Genomic DNA, 7,656 nt, shown 5'->3' on the forward strand with positions numbered 1-7,656 from the left:
TGGTTTGAGATATCTTAGTTCATTTTCTGTTGCTGAGACAAAGTAGCCCAGGTAAGGTGTGTTGTAGACAAAAAGGGTTACTTAGTCCACCATTCGGGGGGCACAAGGTGGAAGGGCTGTGTCAGGTCACAGCCTTCTTGATGACAGTGTCCTACGGTGTGTCGGGCCACCACGCGGGAGACAGCATGCATGCTGGCCTCTATGCAGTCTCTCTCTCACCCTACAAAGCCCCGAAAGTCAATCATGGGCCCGTTGACTTTGCCTGATTCTCGCCATTTCCAGATACATGGTGGGATGATGTGCACTCTCTGAATATCTCACAGTGAGGACTAAGTGCCAGCACTAGTGTGCCAGGGAACAGGCTGTGTCCGCAGCCCAGCAGAGGGTGACTTCTGTTGTACCAGCCAGAGGTGTGTCAGGCCTCAGCACCAACTTGGTGTCTTGCCAGATTTGTTGGTTCAAGTTTTGAATCTGCTCATATTGTGTGTGTGTGTGTGTGTGTGTGTGACACATGAGTACCACAGCAGGCATGTGGAGATCAGACATCAAATTGGGGGAGTTGGTTCTTTTCTTCCATATGAGTCCTGTGTGCTGGACTCAGTGTGTCAGGCTTGGTGGCAAGCACCTTTACTTGGTGAACCAGCTTGCCGGGCCGTAGGCTCCTGTCCATCATGCTAAGTATCTTATAAAACTAGGAAGAGACTGTTCAGATTAGCCCTCGTCTCCGACTTGACACAGCCTCGAGTCATCTGACAAGATAAATGGCAGCTGAAGACTGCCCAAGTCAGACTGGCCTGTTTGTGGAGACTGTGCGGCATCATTCCCTGGGGAGGCGGGCAAAGCAAGCCAGCAAGCTGCATTTCCCCGTGGCCTCTGCTTCGGGTCCTGTCTATAGTTCCTGCCTTGAGTTCCTGCCCTGGCTTCCATCAGTGGTGGAGTACGACCCAGAAGTATATATTGAATTAGCTTCTTTCTGCTCGGAGTGGCTTTGGTTAGGATGTTTTATCGTAGCAACAGAAAAGCAGCCAGGAGATAGAAGTTGCTACCAGGGAGTGGTGTGTTGCCAGGATGGAGTGGAGAACACGACTTTCCATGCCTTTAGAACATTTTATTCAAGGATTATGGAGCTTTGGGATGGGAGAGTCATCTGGTGCTCAGAGCTTAATGGGCCATTACTGTGGAAGATTGCAAGACAGCTCTGGTGAGAGACACATGAGGTTATGCAAGGACATATCAAGGTTTTGGACCAGGCTATTTCTGTGATAGTTTGACAACTAATTTGTATATGCTGGTCATGTCGGGGCTGGAGAATCAGCTGTGATGAACAAGGGACCAGCATCGCTGAGGTGAGATCTTCTGGGGATTATCTCTCTGGGGTCAGCACACAGAAACTGTGGTCCAGGGACCACAAGCAAGTATGAGGTAGGGGGAGGTAGAGGCAGAACAATCCGGTGAGACAAGCTGCTGTCGGCAGAACCAGAGAGGTGAGGCCACCCAAGCCCCTGGTGACAGACCATAAGTGAGCCCAGGATACCACACACTCAGTGGCAGGGCCTGGATTTATGCTGGTGGCATTTTGATTGTTCCTGTGCCCTGGTTCTTCCCTTTTGGAAGAAGAAAGTTTGTTAACTTGCATTTTATTTTTTATATAATTTTTTGACATTTTTGTTTTATTTGTTGAAAAACTGAAACACATTTGTCTTTCTTCTGAAGAGATGTGATGCTTTTAGATTTAATTATATATCTAACTCTCTTTTTTATTAATCATTTTATTCGTTTACATTTCAAATGATATTCCCCCTTCCTGGTTACCCCACCACAAATTCCTCATTCCATCTCCCTTCTCCCCCCTCCACTTTGCCTCTATGAGGGTGCTCTTCCACCCATTCACCCACTCCTGCCTCATCCCTCCAGCATCCTGTGCTGGAGCATCAAGCCTCCCTCCCCTCCCACTGATGCCAGATAAGGCCAACCTCTGCTACATATGTATCGGAAGCCATGGTCCCTCCTTGTATACTCTTTGGTTGGTGGTTTAGTCCCTGGGAGCTCAGGAGGAGGGAAGGAGGTCCAGTTAGTTGATATTGTTGATCTTCCTATGGGGTTGTAAGCCCCTTCACCTCCTTCAGTCCTTCCCCTAGCTCTTTCATTGGGGTCCTCAGGCTCAGCCCAAAGGTTGGCTGTGAGCAGTTGCAGCATTTTATTTTATAGGGACACACAACAGAGATGTTCGGCTTATGAAGAGATGCTGAACTTTTAATGCTTTGGAACTTTTAAAATACCGTCAAACTTTTAAAGCTGTGCTATTTTATGGTATTACTATGAGATCGTGGCTGCAAACAAGACAAGGTTCTGGTTTTAATAGATGTGTTTGTGTGTCGGGTTGACAGGTGCCATGTTCTGGTTGGCCTTGTCAACCTGACATAGCCTAGAGGCATATGAGAGGGGAAGTCTCAACTGAGGGATCGTCCAGGCAGCTCGGCCTATGGACATGTTCCTAGGGGACTGTGTTGTTAGTGCAAGAGGGCCTGCCCCACTGTGTACAGCGTCCTTCTATGGCAGGTAGTCTGCAGCTGGATAAGAAAGCTAGCTGACTGTGAGCCTGTGAGTTAGCCAGGAAGTGAGTCAGCTAAAGCATTTCTCCACGGTTTCCTCTTCAAGTTCCTGCCTGCAGCCTCTGTGCTAAGTTCCTTCAATGACGGACTATGAGCCACCAGTGCGAGCCAAACCCTGGGTTGGTTAGCTTTTTTGTCAACTTGACACAAACTAGGGCCATCTCAGAAGAAGACAACTCTACTGAGGAATTGCCACAGGAGACTGGCCCTTGGGCTTGTCCATGGACTACGTTCTTGGTTGATGATTGGTGTGAGAGGGCTCAATCCTCCCCCACTGCCCATGCATGTGATCCTAGGTTGTGTAAGAGATCAGAGCAGCTAGCAGCTTTCCTTCATGGCTCCTGCCTTTGCTTTGAGTTTTTACCCTGGTTTCCCTTGGTGATAGACTAGGATTTGGAAATTCAAGACAAATAGTTTCCTCCTCAAATGATTAGAGACTAGAGTAAACCACAGGAGATTGCTATCACCAGCGACAGGGGTAGGCTTGCCACGATCTGGTTTCTGGGTGTGGGGTCAGAAGTTCATCTGCTGGGAACCTTGACCCACCGCGCGCTGGCCACAGGAGCTGCTTTTGGTACCCCTCATACAGTCTCCCCAGAATGCAGAAGGGGCAATGAGGGGGGACTCCAGAGGGTTTGGTTCTCAGTCACACCATTTGTCTTTGTGGCCCCAGAAGAACATGAAAGCGAACACGAAAGCATGCTTGCTTTCCTCATGGAGGTGTTGGTGTGCACCGGTACAGTGAGAAGCCCCTTCACTCCGCTGCCGGCAGCACCTGGTTCCCAGCATGCAGCTGGACCAAGGCCACAGTTCCGATATGTGGAGCCGCCCTTGAGCGTGCACACACGATGGCAGATGGTTTCATTGAGAGGATGAGAGCGAGAGCAAGATTGCCAGAAGGGGAAGGGAGGAAGCTGGGAGATGGAAGTCAGGCTTTAGTGAGCTAGCCTAGGAAATGACATCCAGTCTCCTGGGCCGTGCTTAGCCCCTGAAATGGGGCCACAGCTTCCTACCACACTCCAAGGGAGAGACAACACAGACCTTTGACCACTGAGGGGAGATCTCTGGGGCATTTGGAGAGTGCCTGTCACAGGGCTCAAACTGGGTAGTATTGGATGGAGGTCATTTCAGTCCAAGCTTTAAGGAGGACTTTGTTTTGTTAGTTGCTTCATCATGAGTCAGCCTCGTCCCTAGTTTGGGTACCAGATATGGATTCCGTCTGGGGAAACATCTTCCTTTGTTTGACCTCTAATCCCATCTACTGTGTTAAGGGGAGAGCCAGGTAAGACCTAAGCCCACTGGTAAACATTTTGGAGGCCATTCTGACTGGCTCAGGAATAGACACGCTATCAAATCAGAGTTGATGGGACACAGTGAGACAGTGGTTGGGAATCCTGGGAAATAGTCTGAGAATAAGGAAAGGCAGGAGCAGTTGCAGCCCTTCTGTGACCATGAGGGAGCAAGCTTGTCTGAGGGTGACACCACGGTGAGTATTATGCTGACTCCTGTTGTTTTTCTCCGGCTCTCCTATTATCAGTTACAATGCATCATGGGAAGAAATAATTGGCCAAAAGGAGCTAATGAGGTGGTTGAGTCCAGTAACAGAGGCAAGAACCACTTCCTGCCTTTGAGATGAGCAGAAAGCAACTTCCTCTTCTACTAGTAAATAACTTGACACTCTGATTGCCCCTGGCCTTCTTGAGAATCTAAGAAACTTCCTTATGATTTAGCTACGTAGAGATGTGTGACCTGTTGCTAGAAAGAGTCATATCAAGCTGAAGTAAGTTGGGCAGGAAGACCCTGTTTTTTAGAGCCTGCCAGCCTTTGAAAACCTGATCAAAGTACACCCGAAGTCTGGCGTCCCCTCAGGCTTCCCAGTTATGAGAGAATACACTCCGCCATAGCTTGGCTGGCTTGGGGTGGGTTACTTCTGTTCACAAGCAACAGGATCCCCGAGTAATTTCACGAAGGCAGGCAGGTATGAAGGACTAGCTCCCATTCTAGAGGAATGTTTCCTCTGTAACAGAAACATTTTATTTCTAAAACTTTTCATCATTTCCAAACTCTAAACCTCACCGAACCCAGGAGCGAGCGCTCGTTTGGTTTGGCACAGATGATCATTTGGGGTCAAAATTCCACCAAGCTGACATTTGGCCCCTCAGGGTCAATTATTTCAGTGTGTTTAAGTTTCATTAATAATGATGGGGCCAGAGAGATGGCTCATCAGCTGAGAACACTTCAGCTCATCCGCTGGACTTGAGCTCTGCTCTCAGCGCCACCATGGCATCTCACGATCACGTGAAACTTCAGTCCCAAGGGATCTGATTCTCATTTCCCTGGCCTCTGAGGGCACTGTATGCATGTTTTACACAGACATGCACACACAGTCAAAATACCTGCACACATTTAAAAAAAAAGTTTTAAAATATGAATTGAATTTTATGGGGCTGCGCAGACCCTGCCAGTGGGGCGGGGTTATATAATACGCAGTATGAACATGTAATCTCTGAAATATGATCACTTCAGTGTCTCAAGCTCTGGGGCTTTGGGTGTCTGAAATGCTGCCTCCTCTGGGGACAGCTGTCCTTGTTACAGTACTTACAAGTCGGTCTCCCTGGCTTTCAGCTTGTGTTCACTTGTACTCTCTTATAACTCAGACACAGGCGTTTCTAATTGGTGTTAGGCTGAAACATGCACACACTGGGTCTGTTCCGAGTCCCTGATCCAGTTCTGTTTGGCAGCGTTTCAGAGCCTGTTCATTTGGACTGACTTCAGTTGGAGGTTCATTATTGTAATGATGTCAATATCACTCACACGGGTTCACTAGTCGCATCTCAACCTTGGAAAGGCTATGGTATTTTACAGGGTGCAGTGACATTTGTAGGCCTGCTTGGACACTCACAACGAGGTGACTTTCTGTAGATTAAATGTCAAGTTTGCAATGGTCCAAGGTAATTGAATCCTGGAGCTCTGTCCACTTCAATTCTCTACTGGGCCATTGACTTGGGGCCTGGGTCTCGTTAGGTGCTAGTGAGCACAGGACAGTTTGTCTTGTGCCAGAGGTCAGTCTGGAGCCCAGGAGAAGCAGGTGAGGGAAGAGGGTGGGAGTGGGAACATGGAGTAGTGAAGCAAGACACCCGGGGGGACAGCTCATGTTCATTTCTTTAAATCCAAGCACATCTGTGGTTGGTTGACGATAAGTTATTGCAGACAGACAGTGTGCTGGCTAGATGACATAAGCTACAGTCATCCAAGAAAAGGAAACCCCAGTCGAGAAGATGCCTCCATAAAATCCAGCTGCAGGCAAGCTCGTAGGAGATTTTCTTAGAGACTGATGTGGGAGGACCCAGCCTTTTGTGGGTGCCGCCCATGTACTGATGGTCCTGGGAGCTATATGAAAACAGGCTGAGCAAGCCATGGGGAGCAAGCCAATAAGCAGCACTCCCCCATGCATCAGCTCCTGCCTCCTGGTTCCTTCCCTGTTTGAGTTCCTTCCTTGGCTTTCCTCAATGGACTGTGATCCAGTATATGTGAGTCAAATAAACCCTTCCCTCCCCAAGCTGCTCTTGGTCATGGTGTTTCATCACAGCAGTAGAAACGTGAAGGCAGACAGCTTCTGCAAATGCAAGGGATTCCCAGATGTAAGGCCATCTAATCAGGGGCTGGGAAGACTCTGAGCAAACATGTGAATCTGAGTTCAGATCTAGCACTGTGTAAATTCTGGGTGGTATGGTGCACACCTATCATCCCAGAACCGGGGAGAGAGGGCGTCAACAGGAACAGGAGGATTCCTGCAGCCTTCTAGACACCAAAACTAGCCACGTTTGTGAGCTCTCCCTTCAGTGAGGCAACCCGTCTCAGAAAGTAAAATGATTAGCAACTGAAGAAGAAATCTGACATCCAGCTTGGGCCTCCACATGCACACACACATGTGCACACACATGCACACACATGAGCACACACGCAATCACATACAAATACTATACACATACACGACACAATGTAAACACATCTAGCTATTGATAGGAGCCTGATCATAAGGATTGGCTGCGGTCTGAGTGTCTTTACACTTTCTCCTCACAAAGGACTCTGGGTGAGTGAGGGGAGCCCCATCCATCTTCCTCCTCAGGGGTGCAAACTGGATGTATGCATCGGGTGAGCCAGTGATGGTCACCACAGAGCCCCTGAGTTTTCCTGAAAGTCTCACCATGCTGTGATCCGTTTATCTCTATCACCACCACCTGGTGACCAGGCTGTTGGTCTAGGGGATGCTATCTTCAAGAAATGAATACTCAGAAATGGATACTCTGGTCTCCTGTTAGTTGGAAGCTGAGACAGATCCAAAAGGAATCCCCTTTTAAGATGGGGTTCCATGTAGCTCAGGCTGACCTCAAACTTGCTATGTAGCCAAGGATGACCTTACATACCCATTTCTCCTGACTCCCAAGTGCTGGGATTGCAGATGTGTAGCACTACACCTGGTCTATACAGTGCTAGTGGTCTGTACAGTCTACACAGTGGTCTCTACAGTCTATACAGTGGTCTGTACAGTCTATACAGTGGTCTGTACAGTCTATACTGTGGTCTGTACAGTCTATACTGTGGTCTGTACAGTCTATACAGTGGTCTGTACAGTCTATACTGTGGTCTGTACAGTCTATACTGTGGTCTATACAGTGCTAGGGTCTATACAGTCTATACTGTGGTCTGTACAGTCTACACAGTGGTCTGTACAGTCTATATAGTGGTCTGTACAGTTTATACGGTGGTCTATACAGTCTACACAGTGGTCTGTACAGTCTATACTGTGGTCTATACAGTCTATACAGTGGTCTGTACAGTCTATACAGTGGTCTGTACAGTCTATACGGTGGTCTATACAGTGCTAGGGTCTATACAGTCTATACAGTGGTCTGTACAGTCTATACAGTGGTCTGTATAATCTATACTGTGGTCTATACAGTCTATACAGTGGTCTGTACAGTCTATACAGTGGCCTGTACAGTCTATACAGTGGTCTATACAGTGCTAGGGTCTATACAGT

The sequence above is a fragment of the Grammomys surdaster genome, unplaced genomic scaffold (assembly GCF_004785775.1).
Source record: "Grammomys surdaster isolate TR1022 unplaced genomic scaffold, NIH_TR_1.0 193, whole genome shotgun sequence".
In the NCBI taxonomy this organism is placed as follows: domain Eukaryota; kingdom Metazoa; phylum Chordata; class Mammalia; order Rodentia; family Muridae; genus Grammomys; species Grammomys surdaster.